The following is a 13296-nucleotide window of genomic DNA, read 5'->3' on the forward strand; positions in this document are numbered from 1 at the left end:
TCTGCAGGGGCCAGGTGAGGGTCGGGGAGGTGCCATGCCCCTGCCCCCCCCCCATGTTCCTGTCTCCTCTCCTCCGCGCCAGGATTTGACCAGGCGGCTTCTGATAGTTTACCTTTTCCAGAACCAACCACTATATACCCTCCCCTCCGACCCAGCGCCACATGCAATTTGCAGTCGTGACCAAACCCGATTTACTGGGATGTAGGGAGTCCTCAAAAACACTGTGCCAGATACACCAGCTTTGAGGAGCTAACCCAGCCTTTTTTTTTTTTTTTTTTTAATGCTCAGTTAAACTGGATGTGGGCTCACAGTTTTGGTTTGCTTCAAAGCACGGAGGTACAGTGTGAGCAGCCCCAGGTGAGTGAGTGACAGGGAGCCCAGGCTGTGGTCTGGTGCCTTGTCTGCTAGCCATCCAGGGCTCCCAGGCCCCCCCGCCCTGAACCTCGGTTTCCCCTCCTGTGAAGTGGGGGTGATGACTCTTTCCCACCACGGTTGCCGGAAGAATTGAGCGAGGTACAGAAGCAATTAGGAACCGAAAGCACTACACCTGGAACGCCTGCCTCCCCACAGTGTCTCAGCGTCTCCTCTTAGAGCCCTTCCAGGCCTCTGGGACATTCCCAGTGGCTCCCTCCACCTGCGACCACCACCCCGTCTGGCCTCCGGGGGAACCCCAGCCATTCCCGACCCAGCTGTTTGGCTCCAGTGGTCCTGTGGTTAGAGCATCAGGCCTGCTGTTCTGGGAAGTCTCTTTCTCAGGCTGGGTCCCTGGGGAGGGAGCTGAGCCCTGTTTGGTGTGGGGAGAAGACAGGGCCTGGGGAGGGGAGGGGAAAGGGGGGCCAGCCTGGGAGAAGCTGGGTGAATGCTGTGTCGTGTTTTTCAAATAACTCCATGTCCACAAAGCTAGAAATGCGGTCTGGCCTTACATATTTTATACGTGTATGTGTTCCCAGTACATTTCCTTCTAATTTTTAAAACCATACGTAACGTCAGGGACATTTAATCCATATGGTTCTGATTCCTTAACACTTAAATCATCCAAATGTTGTTTTGTAGGATCTATTTGCAAATCTCTTTACATAAGCTTTTAACTCCTTCTTTCTCAAGGGCTTCAAGGTAGGGATCCCGGGTGAGGGCTCTCTCGCCCTCCAGGTCTCCCCGACCCACCAAAACTGGCCAGAGGGCTTGACCACCTGCCTCTGCTCTGGACCAGCTATTCAGGCCCCGCCCTCAGGGGTGGGGGGAGAGGAAGAAAGACAGACAGATGGGGGTCCATCCCCCAGCTCCACCACTTCCTGGCTGGGTGACCAGCCTCCAGTTAACCTCAGCAAACTCCTGATCCGTCACCTGTAGAAAGGGATAAATGATAAACATCGCAAAGGGGCGCTGGAGGACCCAAGCAAGGGGATGCAGAAAGCCCATAACCCCAAGAGCTCGCCTTCCACAAGCGGGAACCTTCCTGGTCACCACAGGCGGTGCCGAGGGAGGAAGAGGAGGCCAAGGTGGACCATGGGGTCATTCTCAAGGGCTCTTGAGATGGCGGCACCAGCTGGAAAGGTTGAGTCCAGAGTACTGAAGGATCCTGCCCGTTGGACTGGGAACTGAGGCAAGGATGGAGCAGTGACCCCAGTGGCCAGGAGGGTGGGTGTGACGTCAGGAGACGCGTGGCCCGGCGCTCAGGTGGGGGTCTGGGAGGGGGCCCTGTGGTTGGTACTGCCCTGCGTGTGCCAGGGAAGTGGAGGCGGGCCCCACGGGGCCAGATGGGACACGGACGAAGGGGACAAGGAAGATGGTTCCCCCGGATTTGAGGGGCCTGGATTTTGTACCTGGGAGCCCCCATACTTACCCATAGGGGGAGTGCGCTCCAAAGCCCCTCACAGGCTCTCCCACTGGGGGCATAAGCCCAAGTCTGGCTCAGAGTTAGGGCCCAACAACCCTGACACACAGGTGGCTCGCCCCCTTGCACCTCCTCCCCCGCTTGCCTTCAGGCATTCCCAAACATCCAGAGCTCTTGCGGGCTTTTGTTCTTTCAGGTTTCCTCCACGCCAGTGGCCCTTCCCACTAATAAACACCTACCCAGCCTTCAAAGTCCAACTCAAAAGTCACCTGCACTGGGGAGACTTGGGGACAGCAGAGCCTTCCTGGGTGCCTTCCTAGGCCTGGTCCTCCTGGGCTCTACTCCTCTGGGGTGATCTTCAGGACCGTGCTGAGAGCTGGGCGCGCGGGGATGGCCAAGAGCCATTCCCATCCAATGGGCCCTCCCGTGCTGGTGGAGGCAGACCCACATTTGCTCCCCCAGCTTTGGGGGAAGCAGAATGGAAACCAAAGCTGGCACCGCCAGGAACCCACGGCCGTTGGATGTGAGACAGGAGCCCCGTGAGGAGGAGGCAGACGTCCTGCTGTAGCCCAGCTCCTAGGGGCCTCCCCGTGGCGGGGGCCCCGGGGCCAGCTCTGTTGTGGGTACCGCCAGGGCCTGCACCCGTGGAACAGGATTGGTTTCTCTGGCAGTTGCAGACGGAGTGAATCCCAGACAGAGCCGAGTCTCTGGGACGGAAGAGCAGATGCCCAGTCTAAAATTAGGCTGCTGACTGCAACTTCATCTAGGCTGCGGAACGGATCTGCTTCTTACACCTGCCATTGTGTGGCAGAGGCAGAGGGGGCCCTTGCCTCCCCGCAGAGGCCCAGCCGAGGTGCCCGCCCTCCTCCACGGTCTACCTGTAGCGCTTTCCAGCTCCTTCTCTGATTCATTCCTGCAAATCCCCCGAGAGCCCCCACCCCACCCAACTCCCGCCTCCACCCAGCCCTCAAGAGCTGGGTCTGTCGGCATTGAAGGCTTCCCGTGGAAGGTTAAACAACCCGTCCAGCATCATCCCCAGCAGCGAGCACCCCAGCAGGTGTGCAGCCCACCTCCGAAGTCAGGCAGCAAGGAGGCTGGTCCCCGGGAATGATACAGGTGGGAGTTTCGGGGTGTCCAGCAGAAGCTGAGGAGGGTGGTAATCAAGGAAAATCTCTCGCTGCCTCTTCTCTGTCTGCTGCCCTCTCCTGCGCCGGGGATCCTCTGCCCTTCTCGTCGCTTGCCCAAGCTGGGGCCTGCTCTCCGAGAAGAGGGAGGGCATGCCTCGGAGGCCTGCTGCGGGGGCCAGGCCCACGGCCCTCACCTTCATTTAGTTCTCCTGGGCTGCACTGCTCACAATGGCCGGTGAGGCCCTGAGTAATTAAAATGCCCCAAGCAGTCTCACCCCAGGGCCTTTGCTATGACTGTTCCTTTTGCCTGTGAAGGTCCCCCCACCGCAGTAGCTGCACGACTCAGTACTTCACCTGCTCCAAGCCATCGCTCAAGTGCCACCTTCTCCACACAGCTTCCTCTAACTCCCCTGTTTAAATTTGTGACCTGCCTCCCACCCCTGGTTCCTGATTTCCCTCTTCTGTTCTTTCTGTGCTTTCTGCAAGCATATACTTCCGGCTGACATGTTATATAATTCACTTATTTATTCCATGTCTGGTTTATTGTGTGTCTTTTCCCTCTAGAGTGTAAGGTCCAGGGGAGCAGGCGTTCTTGTCCATTTTGTTCACTAATGTACTTACTCCAAGTCCCCAGAACAGGACCTGGCCTGTAGTAGGTGCTCACTGAACGTTCATGTGAGAATGTATGGATTTGGGCAAGGCAGAGGCCCCTGGACCCAGGGCGGCATCCTTCCTCAGCCCTTCCAGAGGAGGGTCCCTGCTGTCAGGACTGGCTCTAGGTCCTCTTTGGACCACCTGCTCATGTGGCACCGGGGCTGCTGGCCCTGTCCTGCCTATCTCAGAGCCTTGGAAATGAGGCTGAGATTGTGCCCCATACTATAAAGGGCTACCCAGATAAGTATGCGGTATTTATTTGTTCAGTCAGCATTACTGAGCACCTGTTGGGTGCTGGGGGCCCATGGAGGGGTGACAGGTAGCGTCTATCTGCAGTGAGCTTCTCCAGGTGAGTGCGGCCAACTCCAGATGCCAGGAGATGGGGAATGCCTACCCATTCTGGAGAGCCGCTGCACCAGTAGGCCTCCGAATAAGGACTGTGGGCCCCTCCTGAGGTCCATGGAATTTGTACGCCAGTTGTCTGTAACGAGGCAGGGTTCTCTAGAGGAACAGAACCAGTGGGAAAAAGGGCTGAGAACCAGTGGAGCCAATGGTACAAGTTCCAGGCTGGAAGCCAGCGGCCTTGCAACTCAAAGACAGTTGGTGTTTCAGTCTGAGACCAAAGGCTGGGAGAAAACCAGTGTCTCAGCATTGTCAGGCTAAGGAGTTACCTCTTACTTTGCCTTTTTGTTCTATTCAGGTCTTCTATGGATTGGGTGAGGCCCATCACTGCTTGACTCAGTCTACAGATTTGAATGCTAATCTCATCCAGAAATACCCTCAGAGACACACCCAGAAAAATGTGTGGCCAAATATCTGAGCCTCCTGTGCCCCAGCCAATCTGACACATAAAATTAACCATCACACCCTCCTCCCCACCCCCAGACTGCTGTTGATCCTTCACCTCCAAGCTCAGAGCCAGCTACTGAATCCATGTGCCCCTTTCCCTCCCCAGGTCCCTGGGGCTCTTTCAGCCCACCACCCTAGAGGACACGGCCACTTATCCCTAGCTCCTCTGACCCAGCCCTCTCTAAGTGGTGCCCACCAGGTGCCCCAGGACATAGCCGGGATTCTCGTCTCATCAGATTCAGGGTAGGGTTGAGGGGCAGGTTGGAAATCAGCAGGAAGGCTTGGGGGCAGGTTTCCAGGATGGAGGGAGCATGACAATGTTAAGTGCCTGGAGCTCTGAAGGGATCACTGGGGACTTTATCTGCAATTCTAGGCAGAGTGACAGAGGCTGCTATACTCCTCAGCTGTGGGAAATACTGGAGAAGGCCTTCCAGGTGCCCTGGATGTGGAGCAACTACTAGGTGCCAGGCACAGAGCCTCGGTGCTCTCCCAACCTAGTGGGGGCATCAGACACGGATACCCTACTATACCATGCTAAGGGCTCTAGTGATGTATGCAAAGCAAGGAACATTGGAAAGGGAGCTTTTAATTCTACTGAGAGGGTGGGTTGGATGGGAAAAAGTAAGAAAAACAAGGCATTTGAAGGAGAGCTTGCAGGGTGAGTTCACGACATAGTCAAGGAGAGTTAATAGGGGAGCTGAAGGGAAGGGTGGGTGCAGGAAGAGGAGACGCGAGAGCACAGAAGGTAGAGGGTGCAGCATGAGCAAAGGCGTGGAACGTGAAAATTCATACTGTGTGTAGGGAACTTGGTGGCCATCACTCAGGCCGGGCCCACCCTGCAGGAGGACATCAAGGCTGAAGGATGGAGGTTGGAGGCCTCACCTAGGGCCCTGGGAGGTCAGAAAGGCTGTGGGGGAGGGGGGCGGGGGGTAGTGAACCTAAAGTAGTGAGCCTTGCTTCCGAGGGCTGAAGCAAGACCATTTCCAGATTTCTTTGTTGGTGTTGGATGATGGAGGCTTTAAAAGGCCTTCCACCCCGTCCCACATTCATGTCCCCTTGTGGTACGTTCTGTGCTGTGTGTTATTGTAGTTATCTCCCAAGGGTTCGGATCCTCTCTGGAACCAGACTGTGAGGGGCACAGGCTCCATCGTGCCTCACCGGTCCGGCTTTGGGATCTCTTCCTGACTGCCCACTGCCCGCCCCGCTACCCCTTGCACCAGGCTGGCCTCAGGGGCGGCCGCAGTCACTGTTGGATACAAGTCACACAAGGGGAGAGGGCTTTCAGGCCGTCCCAGAATTCCCCTCTCCCCCTCGCTGCTCCCAAAACTCTCTCTTGTCTTACCGGTTACTGTTTACCTTGTCTTTGTGTTTATGGGGCTATGATGAAATTCTCTCCCCCAACTTTATGAGCTACTGCCAAAGACTAAGTTTTATGCATCAAAGTATCCCCCAAAGAGCCTGAGTGGAAGGGGGGCTTCCTTCACTGAGCGTCTACTGCCAGCCTCTGCTCTTGATACTTAAAATGTATTTTCTCCTGTAATTTCATCAGCTCCCATTTCATCTTTGCAATCCTTCCCTGAGAGCTGTTCTCCTCCCATTTTATAGCTGTGAAAACTGAGGCTAAGCGGGGTTCAGTGGCTAGTCAGCGTCAGAGTCAGGACCTGCACCCAGACTGTCTCTATCCAGGCCTTAGAAGTTGATGCACTACTGCGGCACCTCCCGTTGGCAAGTGCAAAGCCATGTGCAGAGTAAATATTTATTGTTATTGATCATCTTGCAAGTCAGTCCCTTGGCTTGGGGAAAACCTGTTCTCATAGCTGCCAGGAGAGTGTGTGACTTGACTAATCTGATTTCCTGGAACCAAGGGCCCCGCCCTCCCCACCTGGGCCCCACGGAGTCCCCCGAAATGCTGGTGAAAAGCCAGAATGAGGCAGACGCAGGGCTCAGGCTGGGCCAAAGAGTCAGTCTGAAGTGTAGGAAAAGAGGATGCTTTTGTCATTTGGGGAACACGAAGTCGGTGGGCTTGAGGGTGGCTGCCCTCTATAGTCATTTACTGGATAGGATGGCCAGAGGGGTCCTTGGCCTGCCCTGAATACCCGTGACATTCCTGGCCCTGAGTAAAATGTGGTTGGGGACAGAGCTGCAGAACATAAAAGGGGCGACAGAGAGAGCAACAAGATGACTGCATGTCATGGGGCACGTGCCAGACAGTGTGTACCAAGTGCTGGAGGTTCACTGAGAGGGAAGTAGCCACTGCCACCTGGAGAACAGAGAGGCCTCCGTAAGGGAAGTGGCCTCTGAGCTGACCTGGAAGGCTGAATGGGAGCCAGCCAAGCAGATAGGAGTGACGGGAATAGCACAGGGAACTGCATGTGCAAAATGCACTTGGCAGGTTCAGAAGCAATGAGCAATTCTGTATGGTGGGAGCAGAGGGCAGACAGGGATGGTACAGAGGGCGGGAGGCTGGGACAGGCAAACTGAGGTGCGGTTATAAAAGGCATTAATACACAGGGTAGTTCGGCTGGGCAGGGACCCACCTGACTTTGTCCTAGGGAGTTCCACCTGTGTGGAGAGTGGACTGGTGGGAGGGGTGGGCAGGGCACCAGGGAGAAGGCTGCCGTAACCGGGAGATGGTGGTGACCTGGCGTGGACAGTAGGCATGGGGAAGGGATTCTGGCTTCCATCTTGGGGTGCTGGGTGCCCCTGTTGGTGAAGGCAAACAGTATGGGAGGAGCAGGATTCTAGGTCACAGTGTGCAAACAGAATAACTATTACTGTTGTGTATTGAGCACCTACTGGGTGCTGGATACTCCATCAAGGGCTCTACCGCAGTCGCTTTTCAAAGCTTTACTGCAGCCCTTTGAGATGAAGAAGTCAAGGTCAGTGACATATGTACTATGCCCAAGGTCACAGAGGAAGCATAGGGCCGGGATCTGAACCCAGGTCCGCGTAGCTCTGAGGACCCCTCTGTTACCCACAGCATCAGGTCAGGGACGACGTGAGTGCCCCCACTGAGGCAGGAAGCTGGAAACACAGCCCCCAGGCTGGGGAGAGAGGTGGAGGCTGGGACCTCAGCCTGGGACCCCAGGGGGTGATCTTTGTAAACTGTAAGAGTCCGTAGGTCTCTTTACTAGGAGAGATGGCTGCCTCCGTGAGAAGTGAGGACTGATGTTTCGTGTGTACAACTGATCTATGGAGAGAGCACCCGCCGCCTGTGCACACTGTGCACACACAAACAGTAGAATGACTCAAAGCATCCGAGTCCAGAAGAGTGTAGCCACAGGGGACAGGGTGTCGGAGAGGGGATGGCTGGTAAGTAGGTATAAGACTTAAGCATCAGTCACCTGGAGGGCCCACAGGGCGGATTGCTCAACCCCACTTGGAAAGCTTTCCCAAGAACACCATGGCAGTCCCCGGCTCCTTAGCAATGACAGGTGCTCTCAAACCGTGTCTGTAATTTGGTTGTTAGGAGCTGGAAACGGCCTTTCGCAGAGAGACAGCCTCCTGGATGACAGATCAGATGCCAAGCCTGCCCTCTGCTATAATCTCTTCTAGCTTGTGAAGTCTCTACAGAGTGATGTTGACTTTACAGCAGAACCAAGCCCAGGGTGTGTGTGTGTGTGTGTGTGTGTGTGTGTGTGTGTGTGTAGCACTTCCATGGAAACAAGCAGTCAGCGATCTAACCTGGGATACCTGGGCCACAGCCTCCCTGAATTATAGCCCCAGACGTGGAATGAATCTTATCTCCCACCTTGTGTGCCCCCCACCTCGGCCCCGGCTTGGCAAATAGCAATGTAGCATTTAGCAAGTTCTTATGGGGACGATCCATCTACCCGCCAGTCTCCATCCTTGGATGGAGCACCTACAGCACAGGTTTGTGAGTCGTATGTTCCCATAACAGGGAAGGGGCCTGATTCATGTGTGAGGAATGAAGGAATGTGAGAAGGCCCCCAGGGCCAAGCTCTGGAAATTTCTCAAGACCTGGCCCAGTTAGATGCTGGGGATAGGCTGATTGGAAGAAACTGGCACCTGGTACCACCTGCCTTCTAACCTGGGATTCATCCAGCTACAGGATGGGAAAGGTGCCCCAGGCCCCAGGGGAGGTGTGGTGGCTCACAGAGAGGAGTTGGGCTCAGTTGCTAGCTTTGAAGCAGGGCTGTGTGCCCCCATCCTGCATCCTGAGCCCTGTGGCTAGAGGCCTGAACACCTTCTGGTCTCTGGTGAGAATTTACCAGAACTGGGGTGGGAGCTGAGTCTCCAGGTGGGGGTAGGGGGCTTTAGTTGTGGGAGAAGCTGGATGAGGATTTCCAGGCTGGAGAATGGCCACAGATGGATGGAGCCAGTGTGACTATGTCTGGCACCGTGAAAGTGCTCCTTACATGACACCTTCCTGCCTCCCTTCTCCACCTTGCTAAGGCCAGCTCAGGACGGCATGTTGGGGGACTGGGGTAGGGACATCCCAGGCTGCCTGGATGGGGCTGCACAGGAATGAGTCTGGAGGGGGAAGACAAATCCCAAGCCACAGAAAGTTGGAACAAAGGAGCAATCCAAGGAAAGAGCTCCAGCAGGGCAGCCACTCTATTGATGGCACCCTGGCTCAGCCTCCAGAGCAGCCAGTCCAGTCTGGCTGCGAAGCCCACCCTCTACCCCAGCCCCTAGCCTGCACCCCTGCACCTCAGCCACAATTCTTTGTTGGATCATCCTGCCCCTTCTCATATTTTTGTCTTTCAATCTGCCCCCGAAGACCTTTCATTCACTTAACAAACATTTGTAAACTTGTCAGTCTTGGCAGGACAGAAGAACCAAGATGGAAGTTCTTTGTTGTTCCCAAGCTGGAGAGAGGAGAGAGCGCTCCCAGCGGACTGCTGTTCGGGGAGATGGGTGCATCTCTAGAGGCAGGAAGCATTGAGCTGCCTGTGGCCGCACAGGAAGGTGACTGAATCCACTGGGAGGTTCCAGTGGGGCAGGGCCACTCCTCAGAGCCGGGGGAGGGCGCTCATCAAGGCGCAGGAGCAAGGCTGTCATCTGAGCCTTTGCACAAGTGACGAAAAGTCACCCCTCGGGGCATATGAATCATGACAGGACATCCACTTTCTCCCACCTGGAGTTGTTCCCACCAGAAATGCAGGAGTGAAAAGCAGGACAGTGGAGACTGGGTGGGAGTGGAGTGATGGACAGGGACCTGACCCAGGGGGCACCGTGTCCCTGTTGCCCTAATCAGGGGAGGAGGGAGGGACCTGTATGGAGCGCAGACTCGGTTCAGAATGTGAAGGGCAGCAGGAGGAGGGGAGACCGCATCTCGGGCAGAAGGAAAGTCTGTGCAGACCCCAAGGACTGAAAACTGGTGCAAGGTTGGAGAGCGGGGGGCACTGGGCAAGTCACGGCGCGCTGAGCTGCTGGGTCTTACATTCCAGGTTGGGGAGTGCGGTCCTTCCCTGTGGGAAGAGGGGAGAACCCAATTACAGCTGAGATCAGGCTCTGGGAGCTGATGGAAGATGGGGAACACTGGGGTGGTGGCGCACACCGAACAGCTGGGAGGCTTGGCGACTGGCCGGCAGGTGTGCAGTTGTGCATGTGACTGTGTCCAGCAGCCATCCCCCCTCCCTTCTCGCCCTGCGAGCCCTGGAGCTATGGCTTCCCCACTGCCCCCCAGCTCCCCCACCCCTGCCAGAACCTAGGAGTGTGGTGCCCCTTTGGGAGTCGGGGCTCCCTCCACTGAAGCTGGTCATCTGGAAGGGGTCTGCTTGCTCAAGCTGCCTTTGGAAGGAGGGTGGAACCTCTGCTGGGTGCTGTTGTATGCAGAAGGCACAGAAATGCCCCGGGGTCACTAGGTCCCCTGGACCCAGGTGGCCTCTGGGCAGGGGGAACCCACTGCCTTTGATGGGCAGGGCCTCCTGGGGCCTTCTTGCAGGCCTCCCTGGTCAGGGTAATGGCCCGTCACCTTGTGGGTCCTTGAGCTGTCGGGACCTGAGGATGCCTCCCTCAGGTGGCACCCTGGGCACTGAGGTCGCCCTGCTGTAGTCCTGGCTTTGGCCCCAGTCCCCGGGCCCTCCTGAGGCTGTTCCTGGCCGGCAGCAGCTTGGCTAGAGGCAGCCAGACCAGGGGTCGGCGGGCGCCGCGGGCAGATCACCTGACTCGGCTGAGCCTCAGGGGGCGCTTGCGGCAAACGCGGCTCCCGAGGGGTGTCCAGGCGCCCCCCTCCTCCAGCCAGTGTGCTCCCTGGGGGGTGGGGGGGCCGAGTGGGGCTGGCCAGAGCCTGGATCCGAGTGACTGAGGGCAAAGTCAGGGTCGGGGAGCCCGGGGTGCCCCGCACCCGCTCCGCAGGGCTGGAGCCCCGCGCGCCCCGCCCCGCGCCCCGCGCCCCGCCCCGCGCCCCGCGCGCCTGTTCCCGCCTCGGGAGGGCAGCGGGCGGCCCCGGGGCGCCGGGCGGGGAGCGCGCACCTCGGGGACGGCGATGGGCGCCCGCCGGGCGGGGTGCGGCCGAGGGTCCGCGGGGTGGCGGCGGCCGCCGGGGCTTCCCTGGCCGCCCTCCCCGGAGGGCCCGGGAGGAAATGACAGCGCGGGCCGGGGCGGGCGCGGAGGGAGGGGCGGCGCCCGAGGGCACGGCCGGTCCGCAGACCCCGCGGCCGCCGCGGGCCGGGGATTCCCCGCGCAGACCCCCCCCCCCCGGCCCCGCGGGACCCCGAGCGGCGCGGCACCGGGCGGCGGGGCGCCCCGAGGGCGGGCGCCGGGGTCCCCCGGGCCGGGCGGCAGGAAACTCTGGGGAGTGAATGGAAAGAAGTGGGTGGTCCGGGCGCTGCGACTTCCCCTGACATCACTGCCCAAATAAGGAGCTTCCAAGCGGCCGCGGGGCGGCCCGGAGCCGCGCCCGCCCGCCAGCCCGCCCCGCGCCCACCCCGCGCCGCGTGGGCCGCCTGCGAGCGCCCGGGGCACCGCCGGGCGGAGCCGAGCCGGGCGGAGCCGAGCGAGCGGGCGCTGCCGAGCCGCGGAGGCCGGGCGCAGCCCCGCGCAGCCCAGCCCGGAGCAGCGGAGGGCGGCCCCCGCCCGGCAGGTAAGCAGCGAGCCCCCTCCCCGGGCGCGTCCCCGGGCGCATCCCCGGGCACCCTCCCCGGGCACCCTCCCCGGGCGCCGCTGGCACGGGGCTGGGCGCGGGGCGGGCGCCTCGGGGACCGCGGGGACTCCTCCGAGCGCGGCTGCACGCACGCGCTCCCGCCTGCGCCTCCCGGACGCTACTTCCCCGACCGCCCTGGGTGACACAGGCGTTCCCGCGCTCCCGCGTCCCTCGCACACCCGCGCCTGGCACAGCCCCCCCAGCCCGGGGCAGCCCCTCACCCCCCTCGCCTCTCGGGCCAGGCGCTCCCGGGGGACCCGGCGCCCGGGGAGGGGGCCTGCGGAGGGGCTTGGGCAGCCCGGCCGCCCTCCCCGGAGGCGGTGGCACTTTCAGCCGGGGGCTCCCGGGCTCCTGGGGAGTGAGTTAAACAACGTAGCTCTGGCTCCCCCCCCCCGCTCCCTTCACCCTGCAGATGGCACCTGGCACAAGGGGTACAGCCGGGGGGGCGGGGGTGTCCCTGGCATGGTGGGGAGGGTGTGGTGACTGGCAGGGAGCTACTCCCAGCCTCACAGCCGGGGTGTTTCCAGGGCAGCTCCTGCTCCCCGGGCATCTCTCTGAGCACCCTCCCCTCCCCTCTCGCCGCCAGTGCAGGGTGCCCAGGTGCCGGCGGCGGCGGCGGCGGCTGCAGAACAGGTGCAGGTGGGGTCAGCCGCTGCATCTTGCAGGGGGCTCCGCTCAGTGGCTACAATGGCTTATCTATTAAAAAAAAAAAAAAAAAAAAAAAAAAAAAAAAAAAAACCCATAATGTCTTCATTGATGGTTTTTGATCAAGGACACAGTGCAAACAGGTCAAGTCAAGTTCTGAGCCCATCACTTAGTGGCTCTGGGCAGGTTCTTTCATTTCTTTCAGCTGCATTTTATCGTTTGCAAAATGGGGAGGGGTAGGAAGGTCCACACGTGAATATTGTCGGGGAGAACTGAGATCATGTAAATAAAAATGTTTCGTAGATCTAAAAGCCCTGTGCACATGCCGCTTGCCATGGTTTGGATGATTCTGGGCTGGCATTTGCCATGGCTCTGCTCTGTGATTTAGGGAGATGGAGTGCCATTTCTGTTCAGTCATCTGCAAGAAAGGGGGCTCTAATAAGTGTCCTGTGTGCCTGCTATCAGAGCCCCCAAAGCATGTTCTGTGGAGCATTAGTTCTGAAAGCTGTGTGGTGAGTAAAGGTTTCTGTGTTCTAACAAGTCTGGCAGATTCTGCAAGCTCTTGGTCACCCCGCTGGCCAATTATCATACATATTGGCAAATTAAAGGTTCTGAGAAGTACTGCAATAAAAGAACCTGGTTGACATCGTCAAGGCCAGCATTTCCCCTGTTGACCCCAGAGCCCTTTCAAGTTCCACGTGCTTCCTGTCCTAGGAAACAGTGCTTCTGGGGCTACCAGCGGTGATGCTGTGGTGCTGTAGACCTGCAACCAAACTTCGAGAGCTAAGTTGTAATTGCCTTCTTGAATGAAGAGCAGATAGAAGCTCAGAGAAGTTCAGTGGCCCCTCTGAGGTCACACAACTTAAACAGCATCCCAAGATAGTGGTAAAACAGGGACCAGAACCCAGACTCCTCATCCAGTGCTCTCACCCCCCTTCAGTTATATCCAGAAGTTGATCATTCTCTTCTGGAGCCAGTTTTGTTGCTTTGTGTGGACACTCTGCAGGATGTACTTGACAAACATAAAGATTTAAAAGATTTATTGTTGAATGAGTCAAATGGTCATTGGGTCGCTA

The 13296-nt window shown here is 58.4% G+C and overlaps 1 protein-coding gene across 2 annotated transcripts in view; it reads left to right on the top strand.

Annotated features, from left to right (window-relative positions):
• HIVEP3 (HIVEP zinc finger 3) overlaps positions 1-13296 on the top strand; it is a 460018-nt gene that overhangs the window by 325081 nt on the left and 121641 nt on the right. Inside the window, exon 1 of one of the 2 annotated variants that reach the window (XM_055341679.1) lies at positions 11452-11515. The exons of the other annotated variant lie outside the window; for it this stretch is intronic. The gene's annotated coding sequence lies outside the window, so the exon portion shown is untranslated. Of the gene's footprint in view, positions 1-11451; positions 11516-13296 lie in introns of those variants that run through there. 2 annotated transcript variants of the gene reach the window in all.

The sequence above is a fragment of the Nyctereutes procyonoides genome, unplaced genomic scaffold (assembly GCF_905146905.1).
Source record: "Nyctereutes procyonoides isolate TBG_1078 unplaced genomic scaffold, NYPRO_anot_genome, whole genome shotgun sequence".
NCBI lineage: Eukaryota > Metazoa > Chordata > Mammalia > Carnivora > Canidae > Nyctereutes > Nyctereutes procyonoides.